Source organism: Carcharodon carcharias, chromosome 13, assembly GCF_017639515.1.
Source record: "Carcharodon carcharias isolate sCarCar2 chromosome 13, sCarCar2.pri, whole genome shotgun sequence".
Taxonomy (NCBI): Eukaryota; Metazoa; Chordata; class Chondrichthyes; order Lamniformes; family Lamnidae; genus Carcharodon; species Carcharodon carcharias.
The window spans coordinates 12457138-12471906 of NC_054479.1; the positions used below are offsets into that span (position 1 = coordinate 12457138).

The 14769-nt window shown below is 42.2% G+C and overlaps 1 long non-coding RNA gene across 1 annotated transcript; it reads right to left on the bottom strand.

Moving 5' to 3' along the window:
• Positions 1-337: 337 nt before the first annotated feature.
• LOC121285513 lies at positions 338-14134 on the bottom strand. The gene is made up of 3 exons (XR_005944701.1): positions 14025-14134; positions 13474-13641; positions 338-457 (listed from the first exon to the last, which is right to left on the bottom strand). It is a non-coding gene; the product is annotated as an uncharacterized LOC121285513 (long non-coding RNA).
• Positions 14135-14769: the final 635 nt, after the last annotated feature.

A 14769-nucleotide genomic window follows, 5' to 3' on the forward strand; every position in this document is an offset into this window, starting at 1 on the left:
AAGGGCAGCAGATAGATGGGAACACCACCTACCTGGAAGTTCCCCTCCATGTCACTCACCATCCTGTCCTGGAAATATATCGCCGTTCCTTCACTGTCACCGGGTCAAACTCCTGGAACTCCCTCTCTAACAGCACTGTGGGTGTACCTACACCACATGGACTGCAGCGGTTCAAGAAGGCAGCTCACCACCACCTTCTCAAGGGTAACTAGGGATGGGCAATAGATGCTGGCCCAGCCAGTGACACCCACGTCTCATCAATGAATAAAAAAAAATCTGGCCTACACATGACCCTTCTGATGCAGTGCCTTCCTACATCAATTGGAATTTGACTGTCAGCCAAACAGCCTATTTTTCCTATTTTCAATATTATTACATAAAAGCAAAATACTGTGGATGCCGGAGACCAGGAATAAATACAGAAAGCGGTTGAAAAACGCAGCATCTCAGGCAGCATCTGTGGAGAAAGAAACAGGGTTAACATTTCTTGTCCAATATTACTCCTCTTCAGGATACTTTGAAATATTTTCAATATTTGTATACTTGGTAAAGGGAAATGTTCAAAGAAAATGACAAAAAAAAAAACCCAAATAATTTTCATGTCCCGAGGATCTTTCTCCAGGGTTGCACACAGCAGTGTCCTGGAGATTGATATTCAATTCCTGGAGACTCCAGGCCAATCCTGGAGGGTTGGCAACCCTGACGCATCATCATGCACCTGCTGTGATTGGTTCCTTCGGTATAGACTAAGGATGGTACCTGGGATCTTTCTGGTGTGTATGGCATAGCACTCCAACAGGCAGTCTATTTATCTACAAAGCTATTGCATGGGTTCACAGAACTAAGTTACTGGAAATACTACAGGCATCTTTGGCGATGACCTGAAACTGTTGAGCTGGGAAAGGGTGAAGGTGTTCTAGAAAGTGAGTCTCTGATGATGCACAAGCTTGTTACAGAGCGAAATAGCGCACTAAGATATATAGTGAGCACAATTCAGAGCAAAGTTAAAAGAATTATAATGTCCTCGCACACAAGTTTCAGTTAGGCCTCATCTGGAATACTCTTCATCTCTGCTTCACGGTGGGCAGCCCAAGAAAAGGTTCAAAGAAAGGTCCCTTGTTTAAAAACTGGTAGGTATCACAATCGTCCTGGAGGGCTGGGCCTTTTCACTGTACAAAGGCGTTGGCTTTGGCAAGATTTAAAATGGTGAAGGGACAATACTGTGTCTGTGCAGACAAACTACTTGCACCAGATAGGTTAGAGGGCAAACAAAAAGGTCGTGTGTACAGGCTGTGCAAGCATAGGACTAATCTACACGTTAGGAGGCTTTTTTTCATACAGAAGGCTGTCGACACATGGAACAAGTCACTAGCTCGAGTGGCAAGTATGGATTTGCCGCAACAACTTAAGTTGGGTGAGTTTCTCATCATGGTCAATAATACTGTGTATATAAGGTTGGTGGGACACAGGATATGTGCCTCATGGTCACTGTGAACACTTGGAACTTGTCTTACATCATCCTCTGGGATTCAGGGAGGAATTTCCCAGATTGTAATGTCCTATTTATCCAAATTCCCTATGCTCACCGATCTACATTGGCTCCTGGCCTTGCGCTGCTCCATCAGGGAGGGAGTTCTCCCTTCCTAACAGCACTGTGGGTGTACCTACACCACATGGGCTGCTGCGGTTCAAGAAGGCAGCTCACCACCACCTTCTCAAGGGTAATTAGGGATGGGCAGTAAATGCTGGCCTATCCAGCGACACACGCATCTCATGAATGAACTTTTAAGAATTTTAATTGTCACCCCCTTGTGTACAAATCCCTCCAAGGCCTCGCCCATTCCCTATTTTTATAACTTCCTGCTGCACTATAATCCTTCATGATCCGTGCATTCCTCTAACTCTAACCTCTTGTGCATCCCTGATTTTCAGCACTCTGCCATTGGCAGCCATGCCTTCATCTGCCTGGCTCCAAAACTCTGGAATTACCCTCTCATTCCACCTCTAAATCGATCCTTCAAACCTACCTCTTTGACCAAGCTTTGACCTATCTTTTTTATGTGGATTTTTGTCAAATTGTATCTGATAACTTCCCTGTGAAGTGCCCTAGGCCAGTTGTGCTACATTAAAGGTGTTATATAAATACAATTTTTTGCTGTTGGATTGACCTAAGCATTTTTAACCTGTTTCTTCAACTTTTTTAAAATTCATCCTTGGGATGTGGGCATCGCTGGCTAGGCCAGTATTTATTGTCCATCCCGAATTGCCCTTATTCAGAGGGCATTTAAGAGGCCACATTGCTGTGGGTCTGGAGTCACATATAGGCCAGACCAGGTAAGGACAGCAGATTTCCTTCCCTAAAGGACATTAGTGAACCAGATGGGTTTTTACAACAATCATTCGACTTTTAATTACAGATTTTTATTGAACTCAAATTCCACCATCTGCTGTGGCGGCATATGAACCCAGGCCCCCGGAGCATTGCCCTGGGTCTCTGGATTACTAGTCCAGCAACAATAACACTATGCCATTGCCTCCCCTGAACTATCCCAGGAGAATACAATTTGGCAAGTGGGAGGGTACTTGAAAGTCACCATAGCAGATGGAAGTTTTGTCCATGGGTTGCATGATGAATGTTTGGGACAGGTTTGAAAAAACAGCTTTCCTGTTCCTGTTTTCATATGTACAAATAGATCTGGCCCTCAGTACTCTCCGGCAAGCCACAACACACTATAGATATAACAATGGGCCCGGACTAAGTGAAAATTCCATTAACTCTTGATCCCTATCAGATGACCCTTGGTACAAATATCCACATTTGTAAAAGATTGAGCCTTGGCTGTGATAGGCAAAATAGTCTAACATAGCGTGTTGTCTTGGGTTAGCTGTGGTAATTGACCACGTGGGTAGGGTTGCCAACTTTCCCAGATTGTGCTGGGCTCTCCAGGAATTGGAGATTGATTTCCTTTGACAGCACCTTCAAAAACCACAACCTAGACCACCTAGAAGATCAAGGGTAGCAAATAAATGGGAACACCACTACCTGCAAGTTCCCATCCAAGACATTCACCATCCTGACTTGAAAATATATCACCGTTCCTTCACTGTCGCTGCGTCAAAATCCTGGAAATCCCTCCCTAACAGCACTGTGGGTGTACCTACACCACATGGGCTGCAGCGGTTCAAGAAGGCAGCTCACCACCACCTTCTCAAGGGCAACTAGGGATGGGCAATAAATGCTGGCCCAGCCAGCGAAGCCCACACCCCATGAACGAATATAAAAAAAAATTCCAGGATATGGCTGCAAGCAATCCTGGAGAAAAATCATCAAGACATTAAAAAAATTGATGTGCTTTTTAAAAATTTTCTTTGAACAATTTTGCTTATTAGTAAGAAGAAATATTGGAGATGGTAAAAAAAGTGCTGTTTGGCTAAAGTTAAGGATCATCCAATCTGTCTATTTTCTTCACAATGGCTGTGGGAAGACAGGGCACCGTGAGGAAGGACACACTGGGCGACCAATGGTGGAAGCAGGGAGATCATGTGATCCAACCTCCAGGAATACGTCCAACCAGAAGTGGGCACCATTCACATGGAGGAGGTAGAGGGCCATACCACAGCAAGTGAGAAGAGGGGAGAAGGTTGGAGAGGGAAACAAATATTAACACATCAGAACTGTGGCTGCAAAGGGCATAATGACCTGCATGAGCTCCAGATCCAATTGGCTTTGTGTCAGTGGCCTTCTGGAATTAGTCATGGGTAAATGTTCAACAGGGACTGTGTGACTCCCCTCCCCTTTTATCAGGAGGTGAAAGTCCTTTGCTCTCTATTGTAAAGAGCAGGTAGGTGGGGATTGGGGTCATTTATTAAACTCACTGGCTGCTCGAGAAGGCTTAGTTGCCAAGCCCCCAGGTTTGTCCTGGCGCCTTCAGGAATTGAAGATTTATCTCCTAGATGCTGCAGCCAGCAACTCTCAGGAAAAGCTACAGGGGTATTTAAAAAAAAATTGTGTCTTTATTTCCATTTTCTTCGAACACTTCTGTTTGTTAGTTACAATATACTGGAGATGAGGATAAAAACCGTTTGACTACAGTCGCGAATTATCCATGCGGGTCATGAAGAGCCCTTTTGTTTTCACTGGGAAAGCTAGGCACCATGAGGATGGACGAATCAGGCAACCAATGGTGGGAGACTGATTGGAGGCAGGAGGTCATGTGATGAAGCCTCTAGGATCTGATTGGAGGCAGGAGGTCATGTGATGAAGCCTCTAGGATTACATTGAACTGGAGCTGGCAACCTAGAATAACAGAAAATGCACTCTCCAGGACTCCATAGTTTAATTGCCCTCAGATGCTTTCACTGTCATTGACTGGAGACATGCCCTTGATGTGGTGTAAAAGGCATTATTATTACAGTAATAATAAAAACATATGTACAGCTTCAGCATTAGTGGAGCAGAAATAAACTGCACCAGTTGGGTTTGCTTGTTTCTAGGGATTTCAGCTGGCTTATTGCTCCTGCTCCACACATTAATTAATTACAGGAACTGATTTCATCAACAGGAGATGAAACCGGGCACAGTGCCAGGTGCTGGCACAAAGATGTCCCCAGGCCCTCTCTTACTTCAATTACACTTCATAATGATCTGCTCTTCATTAACAACAAAAGTGCCAGTTTATACTAATTAAAAGTAAATTAAGAGTCAAATTTCATCTCCTATAAACCTGTGACACTAAATAGTGCTCTAAAGGTATGGGTGCATTCATAAGATCTTTTTTTAATTTACACTTGTAATATACTGTGGTCAATTATTGTGGTTATTTATTTCGCAGTTGCGATAACCTTTTTATTGTTAGTTTAAGTAAGGTGTAAAAAAACCTCATATTATTGCCGAATATTTTATAGGCCTCTATAGTGTGCCCATGTACACTGAACAGGACAGTATATGGTTGCAGGGAGTTGTGGATGGGGGAGGTCAAGGGACAGAAGAGATATTTAGACATTGCGCTCTGGCCATCGTGATGCGTTAGGCATGTTTTGTTGGACCAGCTACCCTTTCCTGCCTGTCAACTTTGTATGTTTGTAATGTCTCCTTTCTATGGCCCTTTGGTGTCAGTATGTTATGATCAAAATGTTTCTCACTTGTACAAGTGCTCTGTGATGACATAAAATTGTGTTTGCATCACCTCGAAGTGTAAAGGAAATTGAAATCTACCTTCTCCTGTACTACCCACTGAAGCATCAGCTGTGACTCAGTTGGTACTACTCTTGCCTCTGAGTCAGAAGATTGCGGGCTCCAGTCCTGGAAATTTGAACACAAAATCTAGCCTGACACTTTCAGGTCAGTATGGTGCTGCACCATCAAAGATGCCAGTTTTTGGATGAGACATTAAACCAAAGTTCTGTCTCAGTGGGATGTAAAAGACCCCAAGGCACTGTAACAGCCGTGCATTTCTCCCTGTTGTCTAAACCACTATTTATCCCTGAATCAACATAATCCATTATCTGATCATTATCACATTGCTGTGTGCAAATTGGCTGTTACTTTTTCTTGATTACAACAATGACTGCACTTCAACAGCACTTGATTGATTGCAAAGCACTTTTGGGACATCCTGCAGTCGCAAAAGATGCTATAGAAATGCAAGCCTGTCTTTTCTTTTAAAATGAAGCCCCTAGAAATGTATTTACATGGCAACTTTTCAGGTCTCTCACCAGATGTCTCATTGTACTTCATACATAATTAATTCCTCTGGAGACACAAGGAATTGTTGTTATGGAAGCAAGCACGGTAAACGTCTTGCACAAAGCAAGATCCCACACATACTGGGAAATCCAGTTAATTTGACTTGGTAGTGGATTATTGAAGGCAAGACACTAGAAAGAAAAATCTTGCATTTATATAGCATCTTTTGTGACATTGGCCCATCCCCAAACCATTTTACAACCAACAACATATTAAAGGAAAAACAGAATTACCTGGAAAAACTCAGCAGGTCTGGCAGCATCGGCGGAGAAGAAAAGAGTTGACGTTTCGAGTCCTCATGACCAGGTTCTGTCGAAGGGTCATGAGACTCGAAACGTCAACTCTTTTTTTCTCCGCCGATGCTGCCAGACCTGCTGAGTTTTTCCAGGTAATTCTGTTTTTGTTTTGGATTTCCAGCATCCGCAGTTTTTTTGTTTTTAACATATTAAAGGACCCCTAAAGAAACTGGTCACCGCTGAGCGTGCCTGAAATATTTAGAAAATAGCCGTGGCCCAATTTTGGATGGCCTCTGACCTCTCTGTCCTAGACCACATCCAGACCAATTTCTAGCCCAATCTATTTTTTTCTAATTGGGTTTTTTGTATGATGATTGTTGGCTGAGAAACCAGCAGAGCTCCATGCCTCTCCTTGCCAATGTGCTATGGGATCTTTTATATCTACCAGAGGGAGCCTTGGATTAACAACATACCCAGAAGACAGCATTTCCCCAGTACACCACTGAAATGACAGATGGAGTTCCTGCTCATGCTCTGGAGTGGACCTTGAAACTGCAACACTCCAACTCCAGCAGTGTCCTGTATAACCAGGGTTGTAGATAGGGCTTTAAACTAATTAGTGGGGGGAGGGTTCAATTGAAGGAAGGTTTAGAAAGTCAAAAATAAACGAGAGAGCAGAGGTGCAGGGTAGTGAAGAGGCAAACGATAATCAAAGTGTGACAGGAAGGGCAGAAAATATAAGCAGAAGAGTGCAGCAGAAATTAGAACCAAAGTTAGTTAAAATGGTAAAAAAAAATCAAAGCTTAAGACTCTTTACCTGAATGCACGCAGCACTTGTAACAACATAGATGAGTTGACGGCACAAATAGAAATAAATGAATATGACTTGATAGCTATTACAGAGACATGGTTGCAGGATGACCAAGACTGGGAACTCAATATTCAAGGGTATTCGACATTCTGGAAAAATAGGCAAAAAGGAAAAGGAGGTAGGGTAGCTTTGTTAGTAAAGGAAGGTATCAGTGCGGTGGTGAGTAGTGATATAGGTGCAATAGATCATGACGTGGAATCAGTTTGGATGGAAATAAGGAATAGCAAGGGGGAGAAGTCATGGGTGGGACTCGTCCATAGGCCCCTGAAGAGTTGCCTCACTGTAGGACAAAGTATAAATCAGGAAATAACTGACGCATGTAAAAAGGGCGCTACGATTGTCATGGGTGATTTGAATCTGCATATTGGCTGGACAAATCAGATTGGCAGGGGTAACATGGAAGACGGATTTATAGAATGCATCAGGGATTGTCCCTTAGAGCAATACCTTGCAGAACCTATCAGGGAAAAGGCTGTTTTAGATCTAGTAATGTGTAATAAGGTGGGATTAATAAGAGATCTCGTTTTTAAGGATCCTCTAGGGGGTAGTGATCACAACATGGTAGAATTTCAAATTCAGTTTGAGGGCGAGCAACTCGGATCTCTGATCTCAAACTAGTGTCTTCAAGTTAAAGAGAGGCAATTACAGAGGTATGAAGAAAGAGTTGTCTAAAGCGGGCTGGGAAAAGAGACTAAGGGGAAGGTCAGTGGATGAGCAGTTGCAGACATTTAAGCAGATATTTCATAATGCTCAGCAAAAATTTATCCCGGTCAAAAAGAAGGATTCGATGAGAAGGATGAACCACCTGTGGTTAACAAAGGCAGTCAAGGAGATTATCCAATCAAAAAGTGGCAAATACTAGTGGTAGGCCAGAGAGTTGGGAATTTTTTAGGAACCAGCAGTGGATGACTAAAAAGCTAATAAAGATGGAGAAAATTGATTATGAAAATAAATTGGCAAGGAATATAAAAACAAATAGCAAGAGCTTCTACAGGTATATAAACAGAAAGACAGTAGCTAAAGTGAGGGTGGGACCCTTGGAGGTTGAGACTGGAGAACTGATAATGGGAACAGGGAAATGGCAGATAATTTAAATCAATATTTTGCATCGGTCTTCACAGTGGAGGACACTATAAACATTCCAAAGATATCAGATAAGCAAGGAGCTAATGGGAGGAAAGATCTTGTAACAGTCTCTATCACGAGGGACAAGGTATTTGAGAAACTAATGGGACTAAAGGCAAACAAGTCACCAGGACCTGATGGCCTGCATCCAAGGGTTTTAAAGGAAGTGGCTGCAGATATAGTGGAGGCATTGGTCAAAATATTCCAGAACTCACTGGATTCGTGAGGGTCCCAGTGGATTGGAAAACCGTTAATGTGACGTCCCTGTTCAAGAAGGGAGGGAGACAAAAAGCAGGAAACTATAGGCCAGTCAGCCTAACATCTGTCGTTGGGAAAATGCTAGAGTCCATTATTAAGGAAGAAGTAGTGGGACACTTAGAAAAGCTTCACACAATCAAACAGAGTCAACATGGTTTTGTGAAAGGGAAATCATGTTTGACAAATTTGCTAGAACTCTTTGAGGATATAATAAGCAGAGTTGATAAAGGGGAACCAGTAGATGTAGTATATTTGGATTTCCAGAAGGCATAAATAAGGTGCCACATAAAAGGTTATTACACAAGATAAGAGCTCACCGTATTGGGGGTAATATATTAGCATGAATTGAGGATTGGTTAACACACAGAAGACAGGGAATCGGGATTAATGGGTCTTTTTCAGTTGGAAAGATGTAACCAGTGGAGTGCCACAAGGATCAGTCCTAGGGCGTCATTATTTACTATCTATATGAATGACTTGGAGGAGGGGGCAGAGTGTAATGCAACCAAATTTGCTGTCGATACAAAAATAGGCGGGAGGGCAAGTTGTGATAAGGACATAAGGAATCTGCAAGGGGATATAGACAGGTTGGGTGAGTGGGCAAAAACTTGTCAATGGAATTTAATGTAGGGAAGTGTGAGGCCATGCACTTTGGAAGGAAAAATCAAAAGGCAGACTATTATTTAAATGGAGAGGGGCTCCAAAAAAGTGCAGCACAGAGGGATCTGGGTGTTCTTGTGCATGAAACATAAAAGGTAGCATGTAGGTGCAGCAAGTAATTAAGCAGGCAAATGGAATTTTGGCCTGTATTGCTAGGGGGTTGGAGTTTAAAAATAGGGACGTATTGTTACAACTGTACAGGGTGTTAGTGAGGCCACACCTGGAGTACTATGTACAGTTTTGGTCCCTGTATTTAAGAAAGGATATATTGGCATTGGAGACAGTTCAAAAGAGATTCACTAGGCTGATTCCTGGGATGAAGGGGTTGATATATCAAGAACGGCTAAACAGCTTAGGCCTTTATTCATTAGAGTTTAGAAGAATGAGGGGTGAAACGTACAGGATTGTGAGGGGGCTTGACAGGGTAGATGTTAAGAAGCTGTTTCCACTAGTAGGGAATCTCGAACTAGGGGACATAGTTACAGAATAAACTATTATTTAATCGTTTATTAAATAGACTAAATTTAGTCTATTAAATAGTTAATAAACTATTATTTTATTCTAATAATAAATAATTAGTTTAATAATAAACTATTATTTAATCATTTAAAACTGAGATGCAAAGGAATTTCTTCTCTCAGAGGGTAGTGAATGCCTGGAATTCTCTACCTCAAAGAGTTGTGGAGGCTAGATCACTGAACGTATTTAAAGAGGAGGTAGATAGATTTTTAAAATATCGGGGAGCTGAGGGCTATGAGGAGCTGGCATGAAGGAGGAGTTGAGGCCTGGGGCAGATCAGCCATAATCTTATTGAATGGCAGGGGCAGGCTCGAGGGGCTGAATGGCCTACTCCTGCTCCTATTTCTTATGTTCTTATGTTAACTCAGAGCCTAGCATACTATGACTGAGCCAAGACAAGACAGGAAGAAGTTGCGTTGTCATCTTGGTCCTCTCAGCTTTCAGCTTTAGCAGCACTATCGTGGATTGGCTTTGGGACAATGGAATAAATCTGTCCGTGTTGTGTGCCTGGGCAGCATGCTGGAGCATGCCTGGAGTTCAAATCTAAAACACGTGTCTTCGTTTAAGCATCACCCTGACAGGAGCATGAGAGTAGCCTCAGCAATGTGCAAATGACTGCAAGATGCAGCAAGTCAGTTGCACAAGGGCAGGAAACTGCCAGTGTAGCAGTAGTCAGTATTCACAGCACAGTCAGCCTGTGATCGAATACCTTGTCCAGTTCTGGGCAACACACCTCAACAGGCATATATCGGCCCCGGAGGGAGTGTAGATTTACAACAATGATACCTGGACTCCGAGGGTTAAACTATGAGGAGGCATGTCCCAAGGCAGGTCTTCCCTGGAATTTAGAATATTAAGGGGTGATTTGATTGAAGCTTTCAAGATATTAATGGGAACAATTAGGATGGAAAGAGAGAAACTATTTTCTGCTGGTTAGGCAGTCTAGGACTAGGAGGGCATAGTTTAAAAATTACTGCCCTGCTTTCAGGAGTGATATTAGGAAACACCTCTACACACAAAGGGTGGTAGAAGTTTGGGCCTCTCTTCCACAAATGACAATTGATGCCAGATCAATTGTTAACTTTAACTCTAATGCTGATAGATTGTTCTTAGCCAAAGTTATTAAGGGATAAGGGGGAAAGGTGGATATGTGGAGATGGATTGTAGATCAGCCAATAACTGACTGAATGGCAGAACATGCTAGAGGGGCTGAATGGCCATCCCCTGTTCCTGGGGCTACCAGGATTTCTAACGATAGGAATCAACATTTAACAAACATATTTTTTTACTTGAAGCCATGAAAAGAGTTGTTTATTCTAGTGTTTTTTAAATCATCAATGTATTTGTTTTGGGTCCTTGCTCACTTCCTGTTTGCAACTATAAAATGAGATATTGCAAGGTGCTCAGTTTCACCTTCTCTCCAGTTGCAGCTGTCTTGTCCACATTGCATTCTTCATTCTGGTTCACTACTCTGCTTTGTTCCACCTTGAGCCTCCCATCGGGTCTCCTGCTACTCATTTAGCCTCTCTACTGAGCTCCCATGATCATTATCTCTACTCTGTTCCTTCCTTGACCCCTATCCTTCATACCAATTAACGCTCTCTGATATCAACAGTTTTCAGCACGTACATCGACTGAACATCTGGTGTTCCAAGAAGGCACAAACAGTGCATCATAAATACATAAAAGCTGTGATCGATCCTAACTCTACAACAATATGGGGTCATGAAAGCACTTCTTTCAAATTGGGCCAACATAGGGTTTTACTTAAAAACAGATGAGCGTAAACTTAATATTAGTTTCTATGTGTAAAGCAAGAAAGAACAAACTTGCATTTATATAGCGCCTTTCACAATCTCAGCACGTCCCAAAGTGCTTTACAGCCAAGGCAGTGCTTCTGAACTATAGTCACTGATGTAATGTAGGAAATGCGGACATTAATGAGAAAACTCTGCTAATAAGTGAGCTGCATCAAATAATTAAACTTCAAGAAAGCAAGACCAGAGAACTCACTGCAGTCTAATTTGCTTATGCGAAATAAATTGAGTAGCAAATGAAGCGAGCCGAATATTCAGTATTTACGAAACGTTTAGTTCCTGAGGCTGTGTGAGCATTTCTTTTACTGTAAGTCATTGCCTCCATAGGGAAATTTCAATGACTGGTGGGCTCTCATTTTTACAGTTAAATTAACATTCTACTTGCACCCTTGGTGTATTTTTCTGCAGAATCTGCTGCTACTCCTTACCCAAGAATTCTACTAAGTTTCCACTCTATCTGACTCTGAAAGGCCTCTCAGCTTTGGCCGAGCCTTCCCAGAGAAGGTACCACCCAGTAGCTGAGCTGGTCAGCGTTCAACTGAATTAGGAAAATTAGGAAAGTTATCACCTTCCTTTCTGACTGTTTGCGCATTTAGTTGATCTTAGCTGGGGCGCTGGCATAATTCCAGATGCTTTCTCACATCTCACCCAACTGACCATAATCAGGCATGGTGAGGGTCTGGAGGCTTTGACCATGGTGCAGTGGAGAGGGGGGGTGGGGGGCATGACTTCTGAGGATGATCCCTCCCTCCACCAATATTCAGAGGCAAATGCTTTCTAGGGTGACCAAGTCTTATGAAAGGACAGTTAAAATTCAATCCCACATTGCAAGCTCTTCCATGCCAGTTCACATAGTTGAGAATAGTTACTTGTTAAGAGCTAGAATGGCCAAAATCCTGCTGCATATGGCAAGAGATTTATATTTGTTACTCGGGTAAAACATGTTCAATTGAACAATGCAGATTTTTAAAAAAATTTACATTTGAAACACTTTGAAACTTTTTACAAGGTGCATTAGAATTGACATTTCCTGAACACACAGCTAGTTGTCTCTTAAATATTTTCCCTGCAATATAGTTTGGAGATTAGATTTTCTCTGTTACCCCAAATGAGACGGGCAATGCCCATGATACTAGAGTTAAACAGCCATGATGACAGAGAAGGAGATCATTTGGCCCATCAAGTCCATGCCAGCTCTCTGTAGACCAATCTAGTCAATCAGTCTCAGTCCCCTGCTCTATCCCCATAACCCGAAAAGTTTATTTCCCACAAGTTCCCATCCAATTTCCTTTTGAAATCATCAATCTTCTCTGCTTCCACCTCCCTTGTGGGCAGTTCCAGATCATTACTACTCGCTGCGTAAAAAGTTGTCCCTCACATCGCATCTGCATCTCTTGCTCAAAATCTTTAACCCGTGTCTCCTTCTCCTTGTACTATCAGCTAATGGTACAACCTTTCTTTGTCTCTCACACCTAAACCCGGGTGTCACAATCGTAACCTTGTACACCTCTGTCAAATCTTCCCTCAATCTCCTTTGATCCAACAAGAACAACCCCAACTTCTCCTAACTAAACTTGTAACTAAAACCCCTCATCCCTGGAATCAAAAGGGGTAGCCCTCAAGTTTCCTAACCTTTGGTTGCTTATTGGCTAGTTGCTTACGACAGCCTGCAAGAGGCCTTGGACATGTTGCTACAGTGGGCTTCTTCAGCAGACCCTTTCGCTCGGGACCCCGATGTTCAGATGGCCAACAAGCTGAGGAAGAAGGCTCAGAACATCCTCCCAACCCTCCAATAAGGGGCCAACCCTCCAGAATTACAATGGGGTCCTTAAGCGTTGAAGATTAATCTCCAGGACAATACTGCCAGCAAACCCGAGTGGTTATATCGTAAGAGCACTAAGAAAAATATGTTTTAAAGAAATGTTCCTCCAGGGTGAAAGTGTTAAGTGGACCATCATTGTGGGAGCATGGGGGTTGAGCAGGACATCTCGTGATGAAATCTTCAGGGATACACCAGACCATTGTTGGGAACCTAGATCAGTGCTAATTCCAAGTATTCAAGTGTCACTTGGAGAAAGGAAATCTTCCCTTACAATTCCCAGTGGAATACTATAAAGGATTAATGGCAGTTGGTGTCTGAGGCCTGTTCCTTCATACTTTTAAAAAAAAATTATGCTTCTGACAACAAGCTTTTTCCCTCAGTCACTAGTTTTTTGGTTTCTTATTACATTTCTCTCTCACCTTACATTGTGTTTCAGTTCCACGGGTGCTGGCAGCTCTCCTATACTTTGCTCAAGTGTTCATTCTTCAGTTGGGGTTATATCACTGTTAAGCTTGATTCCATCCTCATCAGGTATCTTCAAGCACCCACTTTCCAGCAGAGATGGATTCTACCCTTACCAGCTGAGCCTGGGGTTTCAAAATTCAATTTCAGTTACCTTGATTTTACTTTTTCCTAAAGATTTGCCTAATTAATGACAACAGGTGACATTCCTGCCAAAATTAAAGGACACCAACAAATTTCAAAAATCAGGAGCCTGTTTGAGTGACAGAAATACCTTACATTGTATGATTTAGGTGCACAATAAAACGATTCTTTTTCAACAGTGAACCTCTCTTCCTTTTTATGTCTTCAGTTCCTTTCCTGTTAATCTCAAGATTCATGCTAAGTAGTCCAACATCGCTTTACTCCAAACACCTTGAAAATCATGGCCCTTTGTAAGAGCCGTACAGAAAGAGAGTACAGAAAGAAAGACTTGCATTAATGATGTTTCTGATGAAAGGTCACAGACCTGAAACATTCACTCTGTTTCTCTCACCACAACTGCTGCAAGACTTGAGGAACGTTGCCAGCCCTGCTTGAAGGTTCTCAAGGCATATGTCGCCAAAAGATCTGGCATTACCAGCCTATTAATAAATCATGGATGTCAAAATTTGTGCCAGGAAGGTGTTACTTCTCCCAAATTCAAGCCAAGTATGTACCCGCAACAGATATATTCAACGCAATTAATTTTACCCACGGGCTAGAATTTCTAACAGTGACTATGAATGAACAAAAAAGAACCTATCCTTTGTAAGACTTTTCTTTGTCTAACCGTTTACAGAGTTCAGACCTTTGAAACACACAATTTGAGACAATGATTTCTGGAATATGTTCCTTTTACTTAAAAATCAACCAGCACTTACAAATAAACATATGATGTCATGGGGTAATCCCAGATTACACGTAAGCATGAACAGATCTATCCCTTTACTTTAAGCTCAAGCAACTATAAGCACAAACCTCATACGTACAAACAGCAGTGAGTAATCAGTTTGGCAGTGTAGCTCTTTAACTGGCAACTGACCATGTTGACTTCCCAACTGCTGCACCAAGTGCCTTTTTAGAACACACGTTATACCTTTTCCCCAAGAGTGGGTTAATATTATTGTCCTATAAAAGTTCTTCTTAATACAAAATGACCAATAGAATGTTGAGTTCTTTTGTCCAAAGAGTAAAGACTCACCCTCAAGTTCAGTTCCTCATCAATAGGAGTT